The 27,180-nt window shown below is 38.3% G+C and overlaps 2 pseudogenes across 2 annotated transcripts in view; both read right to left on the bottom strand.

Moving 5' to 3' along the window:
• Positions 1-27,180, bottom strand: part of LOC307066040 (centrosomal protein of 78 kDa-like) — a 216,001-nt pseudogene that overhangs the window by 175,299 nt on the left and 13,522 nt on the right. The gene's annotated exons all lie outside the window — the stretch shown is intronic.
• LOC307048619 (3-hydroxyisobutyrate dehydrogenase, mitochondrial-like) lies at positions 8,643-12,577 on the bottom strand (annotated as a pseudogene). The gene is made up of 2 exons: positions 12,566-12,577; positions 8,643-9,681 (listed from the first exon to the last, which is right to left on the bottom strand). The product of its transcript is annotated as a 3-hydroxyisobutyrate dehydrogenase, mitochondrial-like (transcript).

Raw genomic sequence — 27,180 nt, 5'->3', positions numbered from 1 at the left:
AAACAATGTACCTATGTGACAACGGTGTTCTACTGAACAGACAAGTTATATGCACCGAGTGCTCCCTGGACAGCACGCTCTCGGCTCACAGGAAGCACAAGGAAGGCACCAATGTCAACACGTTAGGGGCTGTCACTCATGAAGGCTTCCAGCCTACAGCGGGATCCTCAAGGAAACCTTTTAACGCCCGAGAACAAAAGTGCTTCGGCAGGACAATGTAAGTCGAGCAAGGGTTGGTGTTTTGCCACAAATGTCAAGAACACGAGGCTGGTACCGTGGCTCTAAGAGGATCGTGGGATCTACACGTAGAACTTGCCAGAAACACTTGGTACTGACCTGCCCCTCTACGCTTTGTCTAACCACATCTTTTACCTACTCCTACTTTCCCATTTTAAATTTTGAACTATTCACCTCCCAAGGTGTTATCACAACGGAACAGCAGCGGATAAATACGAAAACAGCAAAACTCACCAGAGGCTGATTCATTTTCCGCTGCTCTTGGAACAACGTGCAGGACTGTGACAGCGGAGGCGGACCTGGAGAAGGAAAATGCAGGCAGTGAAGCTACGACTGAAGCGGCTCGGGGTGCACAAGCACCGGCCCCACGCTCCACAAGAGACACCTGTGGGAGACCCGTCCTTTCACCTTCAGAAGGGCCTGTAAGAATAAGGAGGGAGCAACCACCCTCAGGTCTGTAACTCCCACGTGACTGTGGTACCCGAGGGGATACCTTTTTTTTAGGTAGCAAGTGTACGTTGAATCCTATTAAAATAAACCTCTGTCATTAAATATGAAATTAAAAAACGCTTATAGTTTATCTCTTCCAAGTCTGTTAACAACTTAAATCAGAACATCCACAGGATACCCAGAATAAAGGGACACACTCAGGTGCGTTTCAGTCTTGCAATTATTTGTACAAACCTTACAAACATAAGTGCGACACTCAAAAACATCTTTTATTAAAACTGACTTTAAGTGGAGAGAACACCTGCCCTAGGAGTTTGGAGTCCTGTGAGCGACCCCACGTGCACACCCGGTGAGGATCTAGGACAAGTCATCTCCCTTCTCAGGCCCAATCGCTTCCTTCCTCAACCGAGGCAGGACAGAAGCCTTGCAGACTCATCCTGCACCAATTACACTGTGCGATTCCGCAGGCCACAACCCAGGGGGGCAGCGGACGCTTATATTAGACAACCAACGTGCTGATGAGCCTTGAGACACACGTGTGAGATGCCATGACGGCAACAGGAGGGGGAGGAGGAGGATCGGGGTTGGACGGAGGGGAGGATGCGGCACGTCCCGGCCGAGCCTGTGGACCCTGCTCCCCCAGGACACCCGGAGCTCGCAAGTCCCAGGGGAGCCCCATCCGGAGCAGCTGGCCCTGTCCTCCAGCCTGGCCCCTCCACCTCTGGGAAGCAGTCAAACCCTCCCAGTGGCTGTACCGCGGGGCCCGGGGCGGGCTACCCCAAGCCCCGCTCTCCAAGGGCCGCAGGCTCCACAACCGCCTGCAGGCCTGCAGACGCAACACCTACCCCATCTGGACTCGCTCACCGTCCCCGGGCTCCCGAGGCTTCGGTCCAGGGGCTGCTCCACGGGCGCTCTTCTCTCGGGGTCTCTATTTTTAAAATATTTATAAGTAACCCATTTTGTAGGAAAACACCTATGTTTCATCATAAGAATTATGACACTTTATACCTTTATTCCAGCCTAACTTTTATACTCTATTTTCTACCATTTGGCAACTTATACCCTACGCTCTAGTCAAAAAGAATCTCATTTACAATCACTTAAATATACTGTGTTGGTTCTCAAGTCCAGGATGATCCTTCTGCCTGGTATGCCCCTGACCTTCTCTCCACATGGAACATTCCTACTGACATTCAAAACCTAATTCCAAACCCCCTCATTGTTGGCATTCTCTTTAATATCCCCTAGCAGGGTTACTGACTCCAAGTTCTGTTCTACAAAGTTACATTTTTATGATCTATTTATTTAATAGCCTATCCCTATTTGATTGTAATGAGTTGTTTATGCATCTCTCACACTCTCTTTTGAGTTCCTCGGCCTTTATTTTTTCTTTTATCTCTTGCGCATAAGCACAGTGCTTGCCCCATAGTACGTGCTCAACGTGTTGGCTGAGTGAAAAAAGACACCTTTTAGCTCTAATCATTTGTGAAATTTCATTTAAAATGACATCAGATTACCCTTTGTTTCCTAACTTAATTTCTAGTACTATAGAATGTACACTCAGAACACGGTCAGTGGCCTACAGAAACAGTGTTCTCACTGGACTTCATGCATATAGTCAACCCCCTTATAACTTTCTCTGGCATACAACTGCCAGACATGTTATTAAAAAAAAAAAAAGATGTACCAACCCCTCACCTATTGGAAAACTTCCAGAAGCTCTCCATTCCTTATTGTATCTTTTCTACTTGATTTTTCAAATACCTCTGTCTTACTTCATCTATTCAGAACTGGCTTTTCTACCTTTGGCTTTCATTTTCAATTTCATTCATATCATTATCTGCACTTACCCATAGAACCTAAGCATATTTCAGTTTCTTATGCAAGTTTCCTCACTAGAGGTCAAAGGGGCAAGGACTATTGTGATAAAATATTAAATAAATAGACAATAGGACTTTGTTCTATTGGTCTGGGAAAATTACTACCTGAAACAAAAGAATTCTGGAAACTGAAGGCATCAGACCAGTCAGCTTTGTTTACTTCAGACTCAAATCAATGTCTTGTCTTTACCTGAGCTCTGGTTACATTTAGAAAAAAGTACTGTAAATACAGTGAATGAGCAAGGCCACTATCTGAGACGTGTCTGGGTCCTTAGTATATAACTGGGGGAATGGTAAGCGTTGGTCAATGTTTGCTGATTGATGACTCAATAGATCTGGTTAAGCCTCACCATCAGAATTCCAGATTTTTTAACAAGCTTCTCAGTCTTTTCAACCCAAAGAAAAAACTAAAGAAAACCAGATGACAAGAATTTCAAATTGTAAAATATCCCGATTGTCAAATTTAAATAGGGATATCCTGTGCAATGGAGAGGCTGGCTGGTGCCAATTTCACATTTTGTTCTCTAGTGTTTGGACGAAGCCTGCTCTGCCAGTGAGCTGACAGGTCGAGAGCACTCCAGCTTCCACAGACACCCGAGAACTTTCTATTTTTCATGGTGTTCCTGCCTTACCTAAGGGAAGGACTATATTCACAATGAAAAGAGTTATGATTAATCAACAGTAGAGAGATTCTTCCACTTTCTGGGTGCCCACGTTAAAAGTCTGGTATAGTCAACACTCCCTCTAACATAGATCATGTATTGAAATGAGAAAACTATCACCTAATATGGCCAGAGAGATGAAGGGACTTGGCCCAGCTGAGCCCAGGAGACACCTCTAATTCAAAACCTCAACCATTAACGTAGTGATTGTGATCAAGGATACTTACAGCACATAAGAGATTCAAAAAGCATATTAATCCACCTCCGGCAACACTGCCAGTTTTAAAGAATGATTAACCTTCTCTCCCACTTGATTCAACCTGGCTATGTATTATACCACTCTAAATGCTAGCAGACTCTATGCTTATGGCTTCCATTAGGTAGCACTTAGTATACACGAAAACTTTCTTCAAGAAGTAATTACTTTTGAAACCATAAACATTTCAGTTGGGAAAAGAGAAAAAGAAAGGAGGTGCAAGTAAAGGGAACTAGGAAAAAATAAGAAAATGCCCTCAAATATAAACATGTTGATTCAAAAAATAATTTAAAGGGGATTTAAATGATACTAGGTGAGCATTTATTCTGTTTCTGCTTTAAATAAAGCATTCTGTTCTATTTGCTAGGTGTTGTACTTGTTTATTATCTAATGTCTTTTAAAAACCTCTCGAAAGAGATGTATTCATTCTGGTATCCTAAGCACCTATCTGGATGAACAGCACAAGCAATGAGAAGTCATGGGGCATAATGCACCTTGCAAAGGCTCTGGAATCCATCTCTTACTTATGGTCTTTGAGACTCAGCCTCCTCCTCTATGTAGTGTTCATAAAACTTAGTGGAGATAGAACACTAGGGACACAGAAGGTCAAAGGAGGTATTTACTACGACTTTTCAAATATCTTCCTTTAGGAAAACAAATATATTTTATTTGCAATGAGGCTTTCTTGTGAATTTTATTCTTCTAAAGAAGAATGTTTTTAGTGAACAATTGATTCTTTTGCCTCCCTGTGCTACTTTATTGACAATACTCAGGTAGGGGTGGTTTTCCCTCAAGCAGTTACCTCCATGTGATTTGTATTTCAGACCTTCCTAAAAGCATGTTTCCCTGCTCTTTCTTTCCACCCCATCCCAGCTCTACTTCAAATATTGTGATCCTCTATTAAAATGCACAGAACCCTGGGAAAATAAGGAAAAGCAAAATGTTTGTCACTGCCAGCTCTGGTATGCATATATCAGAGGCTAAATTATAACTGATGAAGACAGAAATGGGACCCATATCCGTCTGACTTCAGAAATAAGAAGTGTAGCTACTACAAGCTGATGAATTGGAACTCAGATCAAGGCCTAGAGTGGAGAGGAGTCTTCTGATAAGAAGGGGAAAGTAAACAAAGGGCAGCGTTTAATTATTTAGTAATAAGTAAGAGAATGACTATGGTGTTTTTACAGAACAGGATATAATACTGAAATAAAACCCCCCAAAGTGACACAGAAACATAATGCAATCCTCTTAAGCTACAACCCTTCCTAAACCAAACCATACCATTCTCTTCACACAGCCTGGAAAGTCGAAAGAAAGGGGATACTGATCTGCATCACACTGGCATTAGAAGCAGATCTAGTTTTAATGAAGTTTTACTTCATGGACTGAAGTTTCTCCCCAAAAAGGGTAAGCTTTTTTCTCAAGACACATCACTGTGTAATAATCAAGGAGCCAGGGATGGTGGTATTAATTGTTCTAAGTACAGGGATTTGTTTTGCAGAAAGAAGTCCCAATCAGAAAGAGAACTGACCAATAATTACTTAACAAAACTGCTTCAGAAGTAGATTTCTAAATCTACTTTTAGACTGATAGTTAGAAAAATCTTACTAAGTTTATTCATTTAGAGGAAATCTGTGCAAGCCTCTGAAACCAAGAGGTATTGTATCAAAAGAGATAAGGTCACTAGACACTTATGTAAGAGCTACTTCTTCCTCAAATGGCCACCATATAGTCATTTCTGACTATTACATTACCAAGAAGTAACAATGCACCTTTAGGAAACTAGTATGAAAGAAAAATATAATAAAATTTTTTGCAGGTGACTCTTCGATCTCATAGGTGTGTGTTAATTTTCCAAAGTTGGGACTGGATCCTGCCTTTACAAAATGCTCCTTGAAATATCGCATTGAAAATCTTCTCTTTTACTCCTTATTGTAAACACTGTATATGTTTTTAAGAAGACCAATAAAATATATGGACTATGGGGCTTCCCTGGTGGCGCAGTGGTTGAGAGTACGCCTGATGCAGGGGACACGGGTTCGTGCCCCGGTCCGGGAAGATCCCACATGCCGCGGAGCAGCTGGGCCCATGAGCCATGGCCACTGAGCCTGCGCGTGCGGAGCCTGTGCTCCACAACGGTAGAGGCCACAGCAGTGAGAGGCCTGCGTACGGCAAAAAAAAAAAAAAAAAAAAAAAAAAAAAAAAATATATATATATATATATATATATACATATATATATATATATATATATGTATATATATGTATATATATGGACTATGAAATTGTTTTTCCAGTAGTGAAACTGTGGAGAACACAACTTGCATTTCTACTGTACTCCCACAAAAAGAGGAAGTTCTTTTCCACAAAGACTCTCATCAATGTCAACTCTGGGAGAGAAGTATTTGTAGTTGTCTCATGCTTTGTGGTGAGAGACTCGCACTTTTTCCCCCGTCTCTATTGTGGGAAACAGGGCACACTTTGGGCTGAGAATTCATGCTGTGGTCGGAAAAGAAAGAAACAAAAAATACCCTCATTAACACTGCTCTTTAACAAGTTCAGCGAATGGGCTTCAGGCATTCTAAACAGCAGCAATTAAAAAATAACTTTAGATTTCATAAATTTCTTCCAGTAGGATGAAAAGCTGAGGTATGTTAACTTTAATTTTATGGTTTGGGTGAATACAGAGTTCGATTACTCCCTGTCAAAGCAGAAGTCAGCCTTTTACAGGGAATAAGTGCTAATTAAGCAAAACAGAGTAAGCATGTTATATGAAGTATATTTGTTTCTTTCCTGTGCACTTTGGCTGCACAAGCTCTAACCACAGTTTCCGGAGCGACCATCAGTGCTCCCTAAGAATGCCAATGCAGTGTTCCCTCCAGTTAGTGGGGTGCAGAGACCAGTCAGAATGCTGATGCTTTCCACAAAGGAGATGGGGATACAGAGGCAAATGCAATCAGGGAGTATTACCTCTGTCTTGTGTGCCTGCTACTAAACCGTGTCCTCTCAAGACTGCTCTATCCCTTCTTTGCTTTATACGTGTATGTGTAAGTTTGTATATGTAAGCTTTACAAGTCTCTCATAAGAGAAAACTGAAAATGCCCAGGAAAAAGACAAAACTGCTTCAACAGAGAAAGGTCTCTCTGTTCCAGTTGAAGAGGATATAGAGTTAATAACAGGAAATATCCATCCCCTGAAACTGTATGAAACATGGATGCTTCCACAATTTACTCAAGGTCTCACTGACCAGGCTATAAGTAATTTTAATTATTATTTCTTATGATTATGGTTGATAAAAAGTCTCAGTGGTATGCTAAAAATCTTTAACACTTGTTGACCTTTTTTCTTGATAGCTTTCCTCCTCCCAGGCTCCAGCCAACAGTAGCAGTAACAGATTTCCAGATCTTAAGAGGATAGAAGTATAATGGTGCACTGAATATGGAAAGGAAGAACCAGTAATGGTTCCTATATATTCATAATGCGAATCAGCATCAAACTAAGGAATAAGCTTCCCCGAGAAGAAGTTGACAGAAAATAGTTTCTCCTCTTAATGAATTGAGGAAACAACTTTGAAGTTATCCATAGCCACCGCTTCTGAAGCGACGAGTAGCTTTGTAACTATTAGTTTACTTGTATTAGATTAATTTATATTAGAGTTCATTTAATGCAATTGCTCACAAATTTTAAACCATTTTGTAGAGTAGTGTTCTGTATCTGTTTAAATGAAATGCTTTCCTAAGCTCAAGATCAGTGTTTTTATGTTGTGTAAATTATGAAATTACTGTGGAATATCTGGTAAACTTGATAGGAAACCCCAGATGTCAGCACTTTGCTGGGCAAGATTTAAAGTGGCCCACACCGTTAACCCTCATCAGGAGCAGTAGCAGTGGGCTAAGTCATAAGGGCATGCCCATCCATTACACTCACCCAGGATACTGTGAGTGAGAATCAAAGGGCAGTCAGACAGGGACCCCTATGCTCAGATTCCACTGCCAAGAAATGGCCTAAGTCAGCTCTTGTTGTTGAAGAAAATAACCCTTTAGGAATCAGACTGAATCCTATTTTAAGTTTTAGAGGAGGAAGGATAGTATTTAAACATTGATGAAATGTGCCTCTCTTTTTTTATCAGCATAAAAATTTATTTGAATTCAAAAGAATATGGTTATATTTAGCATAGTGTAATAATTATCTAAAGCACATATCGTTGGCTCTGAAACAGTTCTAAAGATGTCATTCTTTTGAAGTCAAAAAATATGCAGTAAAAATGGACAAGGAAGCAAAAATATGAAAAAAAACAAGTTTGCTGAGTATGGGAAGTTGTTACAAGAGGGGCACACCAAGATAATGTAACAGAGTCCAAATTACATAACATGCAGCAAGGAGTTCTCTTGCTTTAACAACTCCTAGAAAATAAACCAGTAATCTCAATGCAAGAATATCACCACTGGTTTAACAGGACAAATTTTCTGAGAGACACAGGTAGTAATTCACTATACTTCCCCTTTCTCTAATACCTTTTCTCACACCAATTTCTTTTCTTTCCTCGAGGATAGATTTTATCCTGTTGAAAACAATTTTAGTTTTACTTGTAAAGTGGAGTAAACAATATCGTGAGTGAAGTAGGCAGCGTTTTAGATGAAGATGCTCAGGAATCAAACTTTTGGAAAAGGCCAATCAGCTAGCTAGCTAGCAGTTACCATCAGTGGCTTGCAGAAAAAAAAATTTGCAGATGATATGTTTGCTAAATAGATAAAAAAGAATAAGCAGTTTAAAATGGGTGAAAAATCCCAGGATCTATTGTGACCTAGACCAGAGGTGCCTAACCTTTTTGGAACCAGGGACCAGTTTCCTGGAAGCAAATTTTTCCAGGGAGGTGGGGTGGGGTGTGTGAGGTTCAGGCGGTAATGTGAGCCATAGGGAGCAGCAGATGAAGCTTAGCTGGCTTGCTTGCGACTCACCTCCTGCTGTGCAGCCCAGTTCCTAAGAGGCTGCGGACTGGTACCTGTCCAAGGCCAAGGGGTTGGGGACCCCTGACCTAGACACTCAAAAGCAGACAGTTGACCTTTGATTAAGCCCATTTTCCTGTGGAGTGAGCCATAAGGGGCTCCAAGACACAGTTTGGTTTCAATGTTTCAGTGTTCACAGCCAGAGGGCAAACTCAGAATGTCTCCTCCTCTTGCAAAAACTGGACCACGGATGAGAAGTCTTTTTTTGAGTAGCCCTTCACGCACAACATCCCTGCAGATCTGATGGGCTTGACTGCCCAGAAGGACTGGGTTCTTCGTGCTGGTAGCAGAGCCTCATGCTAATCCCAGATCCTTAGCCATGAGTGTTGCTCCAAATCCGCCCTGATAGTAATTAGCCGAGGGAACTCCATCCATCACCCCAGGTACAGGATTGTAAGTGTCACTTGACCAACATCGTCCTGAGCTCGTATTTAGGATTTTAGCCAAGAGTTTTGGGTCAAGCCCTAACCTGAGTCCCAGATTCATAGCTCCAGCAGTTCCGATCCTACTAATAGCTAACAGCAAGTGTTTGCAGATCTTCGAAGCCTGGCCAGTCCCAACAGCTCCACGATGCACCACATGGGAGCCCATGCACCACAGCAGCTCAACCCCTCCCATCCTAAATGTGAGGTTGCCAGATCGAGCCGTTCCCACACCACCAGAAACAGGGGCATCCGTGAAAACTGCTCCCATTTTCTCAACTTCTTTGGCCAATTCTCTGAAAACCATAGGATCAACAGTACTGGAATCTATTAATAGTGAGTCTTTCTTCACTTTTTTTTGAATTCCATTTGCTCCAGAATAAGCTTCTAGCGCGTTGATGCATTGTAATAATTCTGTCACCTTTTTCGGCTACATCTGCTGCGGAAGACACTACCGGGTTCACCTGCATCTAGAAGCTCTTTGCATGAATCAGGGAACACATCAACAACAGCGAGTGGCTAGCCATGTTTCATGAGTTCTTTTGCCATTGGATTCCCCACGTTGCCTACTCCAATGAATCCAACTGGAGTCTTGGAAGCTATTGACCTAGAACACAGCGCTGAAAGGCTGGCCACCGCTGGCTGCTGTGGACGACTCCCTGTACCAGAGGCCGGAGGTGGCTCCACGGAGACGGAAGGAGGCTGCCACGCTGCCCGTGCCCCTCCTTCCCACGGTGACCTCCTCGACTCCCGGCTCACCCACTGGCTGCTATAGGGTGCGTGATGCGAAGGGCTGGCTCGGCTGTGGCGATTCTTAATACCTCTTTGGTACTAGGTTACACATACAATTTCACCTAGTGTGCGATTTAACAGAAGGAATTTTTTTCTACGGCATTTTTGTGGCACAGCAGATGGAAGCGAGGTCACTATTTCTTTGAAAAATTGAATTAAAAATTTATAGAAAGTCATGATTCATTCTACAAATATGCTGAGTCAAAGAAACGTGAAAATTGATGCGATGGAGGAAGAGTGCTAGACTTCCCTGAGGCTCAACTGAGACCTTTCTTCTGGTGTCAGAACATGGTTGTGTAACTCCTTTAACCCCAGTGGATTTTCCAAAAATTCCAGAATCTTCAGATTTTGGTAGCCCCTGTTTACTGCCTTTGCCCCCCATGCCAAACCCCACCCCACCCCGCACACATTTATTTTTTACCAGTTGTTCTCCGGGGTGTTTTTCTTTATATAGTTATTGCAGCAGTTTATTAGACTACTGACCCCCAGTGCAAATGCCCCTCCCCCCCGTTTTTTCACCCTGTGTAGTTTTGTTCCACCTTGACCTGGGCTTGGTCACGTGACTTGCTTTGGCCCACTGGCATATCAAGAGCTGAAGCTTGGAGAGTACTCGTGCTTTAGGGCTTGTCCTCATGGAAACCTGACATGTTAGGAAGCCTGGCTAATCTAGTGGAGACTAGGCACAGGCCACAGCCAGCACCAATGGCCAGACATGTGAATGCGACCAGCCCCAGTCCAGCAACCAGATGATGGCAGCCTCAGTAGTCACCTCAGGTGAAAGCAAGATAGATCCACCCAGGAGATCCCAGCCCATTCTGCTGATTCACAAATTGTGAGGAGATAAAGTGCCTGCTGTTTTAAACCACCAAGCTTAGGAGTAGTTCATCACACAGGAAGAGATATAACTATCTTCACTGTTAGATTATCTTCCCACTTTATACCATGTTTCCCCTCAAACGACTGTTCCTTTATCCAAGATTCTAGAAAAGAAATAACAACTGATGAGGCTGATAGAGCCTTAACATTTTTTAAAAGTTTTATAAACTTTTAAAATAACTATGTTAATAAAATCAATATTTATTTGATCACAAAATTATTTTCTTCAGTTACCTTAAGAAGTAATGCAGAATTGTACTAAGTTTATACATTTGGAGGCTCTAAAAATGTGTTATTCCTTGGATTCAAGTCCTAGTGTACTTTATGTGGGCATTCACGTTTGCAAAATGATTCCAGGAAATTTGTGATTTCATTTTACAACTTTGGCCTAAGGAGTCTTATGACATTTTACCTGAGAAAAATAATACATTAATTCCACTTTCAGCTATTAAACCCATGGCTTCCTGTATTTTCTAAATTCCCTATCAGTAAAGAAGACTATGTATAGCGTACAAGACTGTCATGATTAGGAGGAAGGTAGTACAGAAGGAGCCCGTCAAATTAGGCATTGCCCAGTCATGTCAGTAAACTAACGTGGGGGGCCACAGGCAGCTTGAAGCCTGGAAAAAAGACAGATACAATGTAATGATTATCCTATGGATCCGGATAATGATTCCTATGATTTTGTTTTAAATATTAATGGCAGAGGATTCTGGGGAAATGATGGTGGCTACAGAGAAGATTTTTATCCCTGAATATGCCACCCCTCCCCTAAATACACAAGCCCCCACCCCCACAAAGAAGAAAGAAAAGCATCTAGGATAGCAAGTTCAAAAACCCACAGACAACATCTACAACAAGGTGTCCACATTAACTGCAACATACAGCCAGGTAGGAACAAATCAACAACAGGAAAAAGACCTACATATGTGTATCCCAAGGTGTGTGGGAGGAAGACGAGGGAAGGACTCTCTCTCTCTTTCAGGAGAGCCAAAGGTTACTATGGTTCAAGAACTCAGTGAGATTGAAAAACTCACTGAGAACAGCGGCAGAAACCGGGAGTGAATGTTGCAGGCTCCACTTTGCAGCTGAGTGCAAGAACTTTGAAATGTTCTGAGGGTGCCAAGTGTTCTGGGGTCTGTGAAACCTTGACACCTATCAAACCAAAGCACCATTCCAGAACAAATCCCCATACTCAACAAGGACAGGAAAGAGGAGGCCTGGGTAAATGGGCATAGGAGGGCCGAGGAGGAAGATTTTAGAAATTTTAAGGTCATTTTAAAAAATTATTTTGTGAAAATAATAGAAGATAGTGAGCCCTGGAGTTCTAAAGCTAGAAATTATATTCTGATCTATGTTTCCCTCCTAAAGTGGAAACTTATTTCATTTAAAAATGAGTGACAGAAGAGTATTCCATTCACATTCTGTAGAAAATCAGTGAGAAAAAAAAAGAAAAAAGAAGGGTGAAAAGAAAGTTCCAGCAAGTCCTGAAAACGTGACAGAAAGACACGTCCACAGAACAAATGAAATTTATTGCCTGATATTGTGGAAAAAGTAAAAGAAATTTTAAAAGGAATAGAAACTGGTTTTAAGAAAAACATAAAAGAAATTAGAAAAATTCAGAAATGAAGTGATTGGAGAATAGCAAGATTTGAAAAGGTGAAAGAATTCAGTAAGTAATTTGTTTAAAAAAAATCATGTCTCGAGAGAAGGTTAAACTAGAAGGAACACAAGTTTGAATAAACACAGTGGAAAATGTCTCCTTGGAGAAACAGCTGATTTCAAATCCAGCATAAGAAACGAACAAGATGTTCCTTTTACATCTTGTCATACAAGAGAGCTGGGAAGACTTCAAAGACTACTGTGGTTGTGTGGAAAGGACTCAGGAGCCAACTTGAACAGGATCCGTGAACCTAAGAGGGGACAATCTCTGCATCGATATTTATAACAACCTCACTGAAAACAACAACAAAGAAAGAAAATACCTCATAAGTCATCTTCGGAAGCTACTTTGGAGTCAACCTTTCTCTCTCTTTTTTTTCTTTTTTTTGTAAAACTGGTAAATAAAATAAAAGAAACATTTATTCTTCCTTTCCTAATTAAACTGTAACTCAGGGCAACCAAGTAGTTGATGAAATAATGTTGTAGTTAGTAAATGAATAATCATCTAATTAGTAGAATATCACCATTTGGTACCCTTAATAAATTAATGGATCTAGACATTGATCATTAATGGCTGCAACGTCACAGTAAGACAGACACTTTATAGTTCCTTTTGGAATTCATCAATATTATCTATGAAGTAAACTTGACAAAAAATCACACCTGAATTATGTCAGTGCTCTAGATCTATCTACCAACTGACAGTAAATACATGGGCCAAAGGAGCATGATAAATATATAAGCATAAAGGGGATGCAATCAGCATAATCCAGACAGTTGGGAACCCTACTGGATGAATGCTTTGAATTCAATGACAAATACTTGCAAGAAAAATGAGCAAATTGAGTTCTTTTAAACCTATACTTTAAAAGAAATTGTGTTTGGATCAGCAATCAAATAAATAATGGTTATTAAAATAAAAATACATTTATAGGACAATCAAGGAAACATGAACTGACTGGCTATTTGTTGATATTAAGGAATCATTATTATTTGCGGATGTGTGATAATGACATAGTTGAGCTTAAAAAGGGCAGTTCTTGCATTTTAGAAATATGTATACTGACGTTTTCACTGAGAAAAAGAAATCTGGGATTTGCTTTAAAATTGCTGGGGATTATGGTGGTAGTAGTAAGAGAGGGTATAGAGAAAATATATTGGCCTGAAATTGATATTTGATGAGAACAATTGATGAAAGTTTCTACTTCTTTCTTTTTACTTCTGTAGATGTTTGAAATTTTCCATACTAAAACATGTTTTATAAATGTAGATGGCTTGCAATTTGCTCTTCTGAGCTCTCAGAAGGCAAAAAGCCATTCTTAAATTAGGAGCTTTCTTCTCTAGCCAAGAATTCTAATGATAATTTTGTCCCAACTGGCCAGTGCACTCAGATTGCTCTGAGATCTGTTGGTGGAAAAAAAATCAGCACAAACAATAAAGAGGCTCTTCAGTCTTAGAAGAAAACAACAAAGAGTAAAGGCTGCTGCTAGGTCTGGGGCAATAGTGTAGTTACCAGTATAAGGCAAAATATTAGTTTCTTCCAAAATCCACTTGTTACTACTGTGTATACTTTTGCAGCAAAGTATCTTTTCTACGTTGTCAGCATTAAAGTAAATTTACTATTTAGGTAGCATTTAAATTATCATATACTCAAAGCCTAGAAAGAATCCCCTAGGCTGAAATGACATTAAATCTTATTTTGGCCATTGCAGTGTATTCTCCAGTCTTACTTGCTTTGTCTATAACTGTCGTAAAAAGGTGTGAGGAGATCTGCCAATATTAATGCCAGGATTCAAAATGAGTTCTTTGTAGCTTGCTTCCTTCAGGATCTTCTGCCCTCAGACCCATGTATTTACTTAATGCCTCAGATTATTGTATATGTCACATCTTTCCAACTAGAAGACAAGCTCCTTTAAGGGCAGTGACTAGTCTCATCAACATCGAATTTACTCCAACACCAGTGCTTTCAAAATGTGTGTTGCTTAGTATATGTTTGACCATAAGAAGTTATAGAAACAATTCTATTCTAACTAAATAATAATGATACTACTACTACTATTTCTACTACTACTGCTAATAAAATGTATGAAATAGAGTATAAATGGGAAAATAAAGATCACACTGGAAATCCCAGACTATAAAATGAATGATCCCAAAGCCACTGGCCAATCCATCGACTGTAAAGAGTTACTTGTGAATTGGTCAACATTTAAATGCATAATTGAGAGAAGGGTTAAAACAAATTTTATTACCAAAAAACACAATTTTTATACCTACAATTTTTGAGTTCAACTAACCTGTAGTTTTAACAGAAATAGATGAGATTCAAAGTATTCATTCAGGTTCCTAAATGACCCATTCCCTATCTTTCCTTATGAAACAATCAGTTATAACTCTAATAATTTGTCAAGGATTCACCAATCTCTACTTCCTTTATTTTCCAAGGTTTGGTATCATTACAAAATCAAGTCCTTTGGCGGAATTTAATAGTTTCAAAATCCCTCATCAATATTATTCACTGGGATAAAATAATATGAAAATTAAAAAAACACTGACTATGTGCTGAGAAATGATCCTTCAGTGATTCACTCAAGGTGGAGACTAGCATTCAGGCTACACCTGAGGTAGAATTTGAATTCCAAAGTGGACCTTTAAACCACAGCTCATCTTCTCTTTTTATTTTTATTTATTTATTTATTTTTTTTTTAATTTTTTTTTTTTTTCCGAACCGGGGCACGAACCTGTGTCCCCTGCATTGGCAGGCGGACTCTCAACCACTGCGCCACCAGGGAAGCCCTAATTTTTATCTTTTATTTTTTTTTTTTTATTTTTTTTTTATTTTTTGCTTTATCACAAATTTAAGCAGTTATATGTATACATATGTTCCCATATCCCCTCCCTTTTGCGTCTCCCTCCCACCCTCCCTATCCCACCCCTCCAGGCGGTCACAAAGCACCGAGCTGATCTCCCTGTGCTATGCGGCTTCTTCCCACTAGCTATCTACCTTACGTTTGGTAGTGTATATATGTCCATGCCGCTCTTTCACTTTGTCACAGCTTACCCTTCCCCCTCCCCATATCCTCAAGTCCATTCTCTAGTAGGTCTGTGTCTTTATTCCTGTCTTACCCCTATGTTCTTCATGACCTTTTTTTTTCTTAAATTCCATATATATGTGTCAGCATACAGTATTTGTCTTTCTCTTTCTGACTTACTTCACTCTGTATGACAGACTCTAGGTCCATCCACCTCATTACAAATAGTTCAATTTCATTTCTTTTTATGGCTGAGTAATATTCCATTGTATGTATGTGCCACATCTTCTTTACCCATTCATCCGATGATGGACACTTAGGTTGTTTCCATCTCCGGGCTATTGTAAATAGGGCTGCTATGAACATTTTGGTACATGTCTCTTTTTGAATTATGGTTTTCTCAGGGTATATGCCCAGTAGTGGGATTGCAGGGTCATATGGTAGTTCTATTTGTAGTTTTTTAAGGAACCTCCATACCGTTCTCCATAGTGGCTGTACCAATTCACATTCCCACCAGCAGTGCAAGAGTGTTCCCTTTTTTCCACACCCTCTCCAGCATTTATTGTTTCTAGATTTTTTGATGATGGCCATTCTGACTGGTGTGAGATGATATCTCATTGTAGTTTTGATTTGCATTTCTCTAATTAGTAAAGATGTTGAGCATCCTTTCATGTGTTTGTTGGCAGTCTGTATATCTTCTGTGGAGAAATGTCTATTTAGGTCTTCTGCCCATTTTTGGATTGGGTTGTTTGTTTTTTTGTTATTGAGCTGCATGAGCTGCTTATAAATTTTGGAGATTAATCCTTTGTCAGTTGCTTCATTTGCAAATATTTTCTCCCATTCTGAGGGTTGTCTTTTGGTCTTGTTTATGGTTTCCTTTGCTGTGCAAAAGCTTTGAAGTTTCATTAGGTCCCATGTGTTTATTTTTGTCTTTATTTCCATTTCTCTAGGAGGTGGGTCAAAAAGGATCTTGCTGTGATTTATGTCATAGAGTGTTCTGCCTATGTTGTCCTCTAAGAGTTTGATAGTGTCTGGCCTTACATTTAGGTCTTTAATCCATTTTGAGCTTATTTTTGTGTATGGTGTTAGGGAGTGATCGAATCTCATACTTTTACATGTCCCTCTCCAGTTTTCCCAACACCACTTATTGAAGAGACTGTCCTTTCTCCACTGTACATTCCTGCCTCCTTTATCAAAGATAAGGTGACCATATGTCCGTGGGTTTATCTCTGGGCTTTCTATCCTGTTCCATTGATCTATCTTTCTGTTTCTGTGCCAGTACCATACTGTCTTGATTACTGCAGCTTTGTAGTATAGTCTGAAGTCAGGGAGCCTGATTCCTCCAGCTCCATTTTTCGTTCTCAAGATTGCTTTGGCTATTCGGGGTCTTTTGTGTTTCCATACAAATTGTGAAATTTTTTGTTCTAGTTCTGTGAAAAATGCCAGTGGTATTTTGATAGGGATTGCATTGAATCTGTAGATTGCTTTGGGTAGTAGAGTCATTTTCACAATGTTGATTCTTCCAATCCAAGAACATGGTACATCTCTCCATCTATTTGTATCATCTTTAATTTCTTTCATCAGTGTCTTATAATTTTCTGCATACAGGTCTTTTGTCTCCTTAGGTAGGTTTATTCCTAGATATTTTATTCTTTTTGTTGCAATGGTAAATGGGAGTGTTTCCTTGATTTCACTTTCAGATTTTTCATCATTAGTATATAGGAATGCCAGAGATTTCTGTGCATTAATTTTGTATCCTGCAACTTTACCAAATTCATTGATTAGCTCTAGTAGTTTTCTGCTAGCATCTTTAGGATTCTCTATGTATAGTATCATGTCATCTGCAAACAGTGACAGCTTTACTTCTTCTTTTCCAATTTGGATTCCTTTTATTTGCTTTTCTTCTCTGATTGCTGTGGCTAAAACTTCCAAAACTATGTTGAATAAGAGTGGTGAGAGTGGGCAACCTTGTCTTGTTCCTGATCTTAGTGGAAATGGTTTCAGTTTTTCACCATTGAGGACGATGCTGGCTGTGGGTTTGTCATATATGGCCTTTATTATGTTGAGGAAAGTTCCCTCTATGCCTACTTTCTGCAGGGTTTTTATCATGAATGGGTGTTGAATTTTGTCGAAAGCTTTCTCTGCATCTATTGAGATGATCATATGGTTTTTCTCCTTCAATTTGTTAATATGGTGTATCACGTTGATTGATTTGCGTATATTGAAGAATCCTTGCATTCCTGGGATAAACCCCACTTGATCATGGTGTATGATCCTTTTAATGTGCTGTTGGATTCTGTTTGCTAGTATTTTGTTGAGGATTTTTGCATCTATGTTCATCAGTGATATTGGCCTGTAGTTTTCTTTCTTTGTGACATCCTTGTCTGGTTTTGGTATCAAGGTGATGGTGGCCTCGTAGAATGAGTTTGGGAATGTTCCTCCCTCTGCTATATTTTGGAAGAGTTTGAGAAGGATAGGCGTTAGCTCTTCTCTAAATGCTTGATAGAATTCGCCTGTGAAGCCATCTGGTCCTGGGCTTTTGTTTGATGGAAGAGTTTTAATCACAGTTTCAATTTCAGTGCTTGTGATTGGTCTATTCATATTTACCACCTGAGGTAGAATTTGAATTCCAAAGTGGACCTTTAAACCACAGCTCATCTTCTCTTTTTAAAACCATTAGAAATAAGCCTGTTGCCTGACCTTTGAGATTCGCAAAGAGACCATATTTAGATCTTTTGTCTCTTTTAACTTCCCTAGTCCCCTTCTCTACTTTCAGAATAGTGATTCCCAGATAAGTACAATGAGTTCAAACAGTGTGGTTAAAGGGGTAATTAGTCTGCTCTGCAGCCAAGTTACTCACAGAATAAATAAGTTGGCTTTCACAGTTGTTAGTTTCTTCCTGGGCTTTGTTTAGAGGGGTCTCAGCTCAAGCAAGCAGCCTGTCAGCAGCCTGAAATAACTCTGTGGAAATCTAATGGCATATATGTAAAATATGTCTATGAAACCTTTTACTCAATCTTAGCATAATTTTACTACTTCTTTAGGCCTGGAAAAGGATATTCAGCTACAAAAGGATGGAAAAGAAAATGTGTATAATACCTCATGACCTCCTCACTCCCTAGAAACTTATTTTACCCGTTTCATCAGAAAATGATGTATACTGTAAGAAACATTTTTAAAAATATTTGATCAAATATATAAGTGCACTAAGTCTCTGTATTTATTAAAGCAAATACAGTTACCTTTCTGTCCCTTTCTAAAAGAAAGCAAAAAATACAGTTTTTTCTTAAGACTCAGGGTTTATGGATATTATTTATTATATTATATTGACACCCAGACATGTTTATAGGAGGCTTTTGAGACATACAGAGCTATTTATTCCCATACCAAATGGCACTTCTTTTTCCTCTGCCTTCTGCTTGTATTTTTTCTGTTGCGATTATATCCTACTGAGGCTGCTGCATGTCTTTGTTTGATCTGAGGTTCTAAAGGAAAGACTGTATAGTCTCCTTTTTACAGAATAATAATGGGTTTTATGACTGCCTTCAGAAGCCTCCTTTTCCACTCATTCTCATTTCATATCTATGGTGAGGTGTCTAAAACAGATGAGTTAGTTCTGAACTGGTGATATATAAATCAATTATTATTTGATTCATATTCAAAGCAGCTCCTCCTAAAATAGCGGCCTTCCTGCCTGTGGGATGTAGTCTAACCTACTGCCTGGATCTACACCCACCAACATCCATATTTTGTCTATTGTTACCTTGGACACTTGTAGGAACTGAGTGAGTTTCTCTTTCTATAGTGTCCACTGACAGACAAATGGATAAAGAATATATGGCACATATGTAGAATGGAATGTTATTCAGCCTTAAAAAAATAAGGGAATCTTGCCATTTGCAACAACTTGGATGAACCTTGAGGGCATTATGCTAAGTGAAATAAATCAGAGAGAGAAAGACAGACACTGCATAATCTCACTGTTACGTTTAATCTAAAAAAGCTGCACTCACAGAAACCGAGTAGAATGGTGGCCATCAAGGGCTGGGGAGTGGAGGAAATGGGGAGTTGTTGGTCAAAGGGTATAAACTTCCGGTTATAAGATGAATAAGTCCTGGGAGTCTGATATACAGCATGGTGACTATAGTTAACAACACTCTATTGCATACTCAAAAATTTCTGAGATAGTAGATCTTACATGTTCTCATCACACACACACACACACACACACACACACACACAAAAGGTAATTAATTGTGTAAGGTCATGGATGTGTTAACTAACCTTATTGTGGTAATCATTTTGCAATATATACATGTATCAAATTATGATGTTGTACACCTTAAACTTATACAGTGTTATATGTCAATTACATCTCAATAAAACTGGAAAGAAGAAAAAGATTCACATGGAGAAGGGTGAGGCTGGTAGAAAAAAGCCACTGCCTTGAGCAGTACCGAGGTGGGCGGAAAGCCATGGGCCTCTATTAGCACTGCTGGGTAGGTTCTGTTCCCACGTGTGGGGAGGGGGTAGGACAGCACAGCTGTGATCCTTATTGCAGACCCTAGGCAGCCTCAGGCAACTTTTCAAAGTCAGATGCTGAAAACCAATAAATGAAATTATAAGGAAGAATTACATAAATGCCTTTATTCTACTTCTGGTCCTCTTGGCAACTTTTTCATCTAAAAGCTGTGCCCTGCAGTTCTCAAAGCAGGAACATTAACATGGATCAGAAGTTTCCAAACTTTTCATCATCAACCCCTGCACCAAAAGAAAAGTTGAAATTTTATGACCCCTAGTATATGAAGTATCTTGTGTGCTTTTAATATTTATCAAGAGAACATTTAACAGTTACCTACTATGTGCCAAGAGAAAATAAAAATAAGACACAGACGTTAAATGCAGACTTTGTTCCAGTATTATTCTTCCTTTTGACTTCAGTATAAGAGCTATTGAGCTATTTGCTGTCCCAGTAAGGGAATAAGCAGACGATTACAGAATCCTGTGATCTCTTCCCAAAGTTTGCAACTATAGGGTTGGTCCTAGAATTGCTCAGTAACTTTGTATTTTGATTTAAGGGGAAACTAAAAGACCTTCCTGTCCCAACGTAACTCTGCTTTGTGGAGACTGGAGGTGCCCTGCAATTGACTCAAGATACTGTTTATTTGTTTAAACAGTTCAATGAGTCGTTTCTATTTAACAAATGAGAACAAACTTTCACAACAGTACCTACCCCACGACATAGCTCAGACGAAAACTCTGAGGGAAAGGAAAACTATATGGGCAAAAAGTTCAGGTTCCATCCACTGTACATGGGATATTGATAGGCTTGTAACACTTACAGAGGTACCTGGGGGTACCCAGGAGCCCTGGGTATTTAGTATACAGATCAGCAAAGGATGGTGGAAAATAAGATGACACCAGGTCAGGGGACAAATTAAGCAAGTGAAGCTGGTCCTTTATATTCTTTTCCCTTCTGATATACCACTGCTCATTCATGTCCAGAATATGTTCTGTATCCGCAGTAGACCTACACACATACACACACACAGACACGTGTGTAGCACACAAACATGCACGCATGCATGCATGTACACATACACGGAGTCCCCAGTCTTCTCAGTTAAAATTCAGCTTGTAGTAACTAAAGAAACTGTATAATGCCCTATATTTTATAGATTTTAAAAATACTTTCACTTTAAGAGAAAACTTTTAATGTCTGAAAATCCCTTCTCACGAAGGAAGTTATTTCTGATATTGGAGGTTGACAGTTTCACAGAGAAAACTTCAGGAGCACAGAGATATGCCTGACCCTCTCCCCACGCACCATCTGGGGAGAATTCACCAACACAGAGGCTCCATCCCTCTGCTAAGTCAAAATCAAGTATACCATCATTATTTCACAGAGAATACCCTACCTCATGTTAGGCATTCATATGTATTTTATTTGTTGAAGAGAGGAAGAAGATATAAAGGAGGGAATCATCCGAAATTACAGAGGACAGCATTTAAGTCAATATAGATATTTAAATTTAAGGTAAAATTAAATGATAATTTGAAATTATATGTGGAGTTTTATTTACTAAAGAATATTTTGGAAAGTTCAACTCCTATTTTCACTTATATTTTCAGAGAAGGTATTTGGTCCAAATGAAGAATACCTTCAATTATTGTTCTTTTATTGCAAGCAAAAAAGGATTTATACTTCTTTTCATGAAATATGGTTGTTTGACAACAGAAGGATACATATTTTATATTTTTGGAAACAACAGTCAGGCTACTGATATTCTTAATTAGTTTCAATAAATCTGAGTGCTTCTTATCATCTACTCTTTAGCTTGTACCTGAGGAGTTGAATACCTCCGGGAAGATACGTGCTCCAGACCCGTAAATATGCAGTTCACAGAGCCCACCACCAGAGGGCAATAAAGAAGTCAAATCTTGAAACCATGGAGTGAAAATAGTGGGAGTTTAAATAAAAACAACATTTCACAGTATGCTTTTCTGACCAACGTTATATCTAATAACTTAATGGATTGTATGTACATGGATTCTGAAAAGTCAGCAGCACACCTCACTGGTCAGTTTCTATGATAAGGGGAACGTAATTGGAGTGTAGAAAAACAGTATACTTACATCTTAAAATTCCACCCTTACAGAATCTACTATTCACTATTGAAAAATGGTAAGAAGAATAGCTTTCTGTGTCTCAGTCACCAGTTAACATTTTCAAGAGTAGAATTTATCTTCCTATCATGCTCAAATACACAGGAAAAATGCATATCTAGGACAATGGATAAACTCTATATGACATGTGAAAATAATTATTCAAATGGAAAAAGTAAAAGATCTACAAGGAACAGTTTTATATGCATTAGTGTGGATATATACATAAAGAGGCTCTAAGAAACATAAAAATCACTTCCAGGAAGTAATTTTAGGTAGAAGAGAATTAACATGGATGAGGAAGAAAAGGGAGTTGGTTTTAAGATAGTTTCATTTACTTGTTTTTTTGTGTTTATTTATTTGTTTTATTTATTTGGTCTTTGGAATATAAGGAAACAGTGGCTTTCACATCTGTATCCCAGTGGAACAAAGGGACCGAGGTCTATACTGGAGCCCAGCCATTGTTTGACTATCTTGTAATAATACTGGTGAAATACAACCAAATCATTTGAACTACAAGCATCCTCTCTGACAATAATCTTAAGACATCAACATTATAAATTAAAGAAAGGAAAGAGAGAATACTGTTTTCTTTAGAGAGAAAATACAGATTCTGGATCAAATCAATAATGTCAGCAAACCTCATGGGTATAAAATATTCTGCTGACTATCATTTAGATCATGCCTCTAGAAGAGGGACACTGGGTGATAATTTCCCCAGATTTTATATTTAATTCAAATATTTTAGATAAGAGGCATCTCTAGTAAAACACTGTATCATTGATTTTTTTCCAATAGGATAGCTCACAGGAGTTCCTCTTTCCTTCTCAAATACATATGGGGAAATGGAGGTGGGTGTGGGTTAGAGGAACTATCTAAATAGAGCATAGTAATCAACAGTTTGTTTTTTAAAAATAGAAATTTCTATTTAAATTGTTTCCAGAGACAGAAACACACAGAGACAATTCCATGTGACAACAGTGGAAGAGACCAGAGTGATGCAGCTGCAAATCAAAAAATGCCAACACCACTGATTGATGGCCACCACCAGAATCTGGTTAAGACAAAGAAGGATCCTCCCCTTGAGGCGTCAGAAAGAACATGGCCCTCTCAACACTCTGAGTTTGATCTTCTGGCCTCTAGAGCTGTGATAAAATAAATTTCTGTTCTTTTAAGCTAACAAGTTTGTGGTATCTTGTTATGGTAGCCCTAGAGATAACAGTATTTGATTCCTGAGATGGCAACTGTATTCTGACTATGTAATGACTATTCCAAGATGATCAACAGACACAAAGATAAAGAAAGGCAAAACTGAGACTAAGCCCAGTTCTTTTTATTCCCAGAATAATAAATGATTTTTTAATTAATTTAGATCTCTTTGTCTAACCCCTCTGCTTTTCAAAAGACTATGTGCGACCAATCAAGTATTAATATGTCATACTTTCATTTTAATTCATCTCAAATTATTTCTAATTCCCCTTATGAGTTCTTACTTGACCCATGAATTATTTAGGAATATATTGTTGAATTTCCATTTGTGATTTTCAACAAATTTCTTTCTGTTAACGATTTCTTATTGCATTCTGTTGTCATCTGAGAGCACTCTTTTTATTGTTTATATCCTTTAAAATGTACTGAAATTTGTTTTATGGCCTAGCATATAGTATATCCATGTCCATTTGAAAAGAATGTATATTCTGATGCTGTTGGGTGGAATGTTTTATAGATGGCTGTTAGGTCTAGTTGATTGATAATGTTGTGCAAGCTTTTTTATTTTCTTGTTGATTTTCTGTCTGTTCTGCTATTGAAAGAAAGGTATTAAAGTATCCAACTATTATTGTAGAACTGTCTGTTTCTCTTTTCCTTTGTGTTGATTTTGCTTCATTGTATTTTGAAGTTCTGTTGTTAGGTGCATATAAGTTTATAATTATTATACATTCTAGATGGTATAATCATTTTATCAGTTTAAAATATCTTTGTCTCTAGTAAAAATTTTCATCTTAAAATATATTTTTTCTGATATTTTCTTAGCCACTCCAGTTTTGTTGTTGTTGTCTTGTTTTGTTTTGTTGTTACTGTTATGGTATATCTATTACAACCCTTTTACACTTCATCTATATATTTTCTTGACTCTAAAGTGGGTCACTTTCTTGTTGATGTTATATACATATATAACTGTATATTACATTCAAAAATTACATATATAATAACAAATTATGGCAGACTTTGAACTGAACCTTTTTTTTTTTTTTCGGTACGCAGGCCTCTCACTGTTGTGGGCTCTACTGTTGCAGAGCACAGGCTCCGGACACGCAGGCTCAGTGGCCATGGCTCACGGGCCTAGCCGCTCCGCAGCATGTGGGATCTTCCCAAACCAGGGCACGAACCCGTGTCCTCTGCATCGGCAGGCGGACTCTCAACCACTGCGCCACCAGGGAAGCCCTGAACTTCACCTTTAAATGAGTATGATTTAGACAGTAGAGCTTCCCTACCAAATGCAAATAACTCACTTGAACTCTCTTTTTTGTAAAGGACAGACCAATTCTTCCAAGGGGAATTCTTTTTTTTTTTATTAGTTTCTGCTTTATAACAAAGTGAATCAGTCATACATATACATCTGTTCCCACATCCCCAAGGGGAATTCTTGAACTCATTAGATATGTGATATTCATTATAATTAGTTGCATTTAACACCACAGAAAGGACTTGATCAAAGGCTATTTTACTCTTTTCTTCCTCACTGGATGATTAGCTAGGTTCATTTTTAAATGAAAGATATACTCTAGATATTTAAATGTAGGGCATCTCTTCCTTTCAAATCTCAGAAAGAAAGGTGTGCTTCAGTTTCCCTGCAGAAAGCTCTAGTATCTTGCCCCCCTTTTGAAAAAGGAACTAATCCTTTTTTCTCTATTCTTCTTTGTCTTCTTCCCTTCATCAGCAATGAGCCTCTTTATCATTTTTGTCAGCCCAAAGAATAATTTTTCTCTTTCCAGGCCATTCAAAAATTGTACACTACAAAGTAAATGGAAAGAGCTTTATTTATAAAAATAAAACAGCTATGGCATTAGTTCTTAAAGAGTATAAAATTTTGATCCCTCATTCCAACAAAAAGTCTTGTTAGCATTTAGGGTTCAATGAGAGGCAATAAACAAAAATGTTTTGGTGACTCATTTGACATCTTTACTAATAGGTTTGAATTCATAATGGTGAATATCAGACATATTTGTGTTAGGCAATTAAAATTAAATTATATCTAAACATATTTTAAATTACCATATTAACATTAACAAGTAATCTTAGAACTCATCTTGAAAGTAAAAGGTACTTTTATACTTTATGATGAAAAAATCAATAAAATGTGCCTTTATGCGGAGAAAATGTAATTATAATACCAATTAATGTTAACTGGTCACTTTTTTATTGAAGTATAGTTGACATACAATATTATGTTAGCTTCAAGTGTTCAACATAGTGATCCAACATCTAAATACATTTGAATTGGTCACCATGATAAGTCTAGTAACCATATATCACCATACAAAATTATTACAGTATTATTGACTATATTCCCTATGTGGTATATTGCATCCCCAAGACATTTATTTTATAACTGGAAATTTGTACCACTTAATCCCCTTCACTATTTCTCTCAGTCCCCTATCCCCCGTCCCCTCTAGTAATCACCAGTTTGTTCTCTGTATCTACAAGCTTGTTTCTCTTTTGTTTTCTTTGTTTTATTTTTTAGATTTCACATATAAGTGAAATCATACAGTATTTGTTCTTCTCTGTCTGACTCATTTCACTTAGCACACCTAGTACTCTAGGTCAATCCATGTTGTTGCAAGTGAAGATATTTCATTCTTTTTTAGGAATAAGTAATATTTCATTATATATATGTGTATATATACACCACATCTTCTTTATCCATGCATCTATTTATGGACACTAGTTTCTTCCATATCTTGGCTATTATAAGTAATGCTCCAATGAACAGAGGGGTGCATACATCCTTTCTTATTAGTGTTTTTGTTTTCTTTGGATAGATACTCAGAAGTTGAATTGTTGGATCATATGGTAATTCTATCTTTAACATTTGGGGGAACCTCTGTACTGTTTTCCATAGTGGCTGCACCAATTTACATTCCCACTAACAGTGCACAAGGGTTCCCTTTTTGGTGATGGCCATTCTGACAGGTGTAAGGTGATATCTCACTGTGGTTTTGATTTGCATTTCCCAGATGATTAGTGATATTGACCATCTTTTCATGTGTCTTTTGGTCATTTGTATGTATTCCCAAAGCAATGTAACCCCTATCAAAATACCAATGGTATTTTTCACAGAATTAGAACAAATAATCCTAAAATTTGTATAGAATCATCCACACAAACAAACAAAAAACCTCCAATAACCAAAGCTATATTGAGAAAGAAAAACAAAGCTGGTGGTATGACATGCACTGATCTCAGACTATACTACAAAGCTATAGTAATCAAAACACTATGGTATTAGCATAACAACAGACACATAGGTCAGTGGAATAGAATAGAGAGCCCAGAAATGAACCCACAGTTATGTGATCAATTAAGCTACAACAAAGGAGGCAAGAACATACAATGAAATAAAGACAATAAATGGTGTTAGGAAAATTGGACAACTACTTGCAAAAGAGTGAAACTGAATTATTGCCTTATACCATACATAAAAATAAATTTAAAATGGATTAAAGACTCACATTTAAGACCTGAAACCATAAAACCCCTAGGAAAAATACATTGACATCGATCTTAGCATTGTTTTTTGGGGTCTATCTCCTCAGGCATGGCCAACAGAAGTAAAATTAAACAAGTGTGATTATATCAAACTGAAAAGCTTTTGCAGAGAGGAGAAAACCATCACAAAATGAAAAGGTAACTTACTGAAAGAAAGATTTTTTCAAATGATATATCTGATAAGGAGTTAATATCCAAATTATCTAAAGAAATCATACAATTTAATATCAAAACCCCCCAGATATTCCAATTTAAAAATGGGCAGAGAACCTGAACTGGTTACTTTTTAAAGTGTTTGATACAGTACTTAGATGCAGTCTTTTTTCATTAGCCTTGAATATCAATACTCTTAACATCTCCGTTTGTAAATGAAGAAATTAAGGAATGGAGAGATAAATGACTTGTCTAAGGTACAAAGCTTATTACAAAAAAGATTATACTAAACCAGACCTCTGATTCAGATTCCTATA

This window comes from Hyperoodon ampullatus, assembly GCF_949752795.1.
Source record: "Hyperoodon ampullatus genome assembly, chromosome: 2".
Lineage (NCBI taxonomy): Eukaryota > Metazoa > Chordata > Mammalia > Artiodactyla > Ziphiidae > Hyperoodon > Hyperoodon ampullatus.
This window is presented reverse-complemented; position numbering and strand designations above follow the sequence as displayed.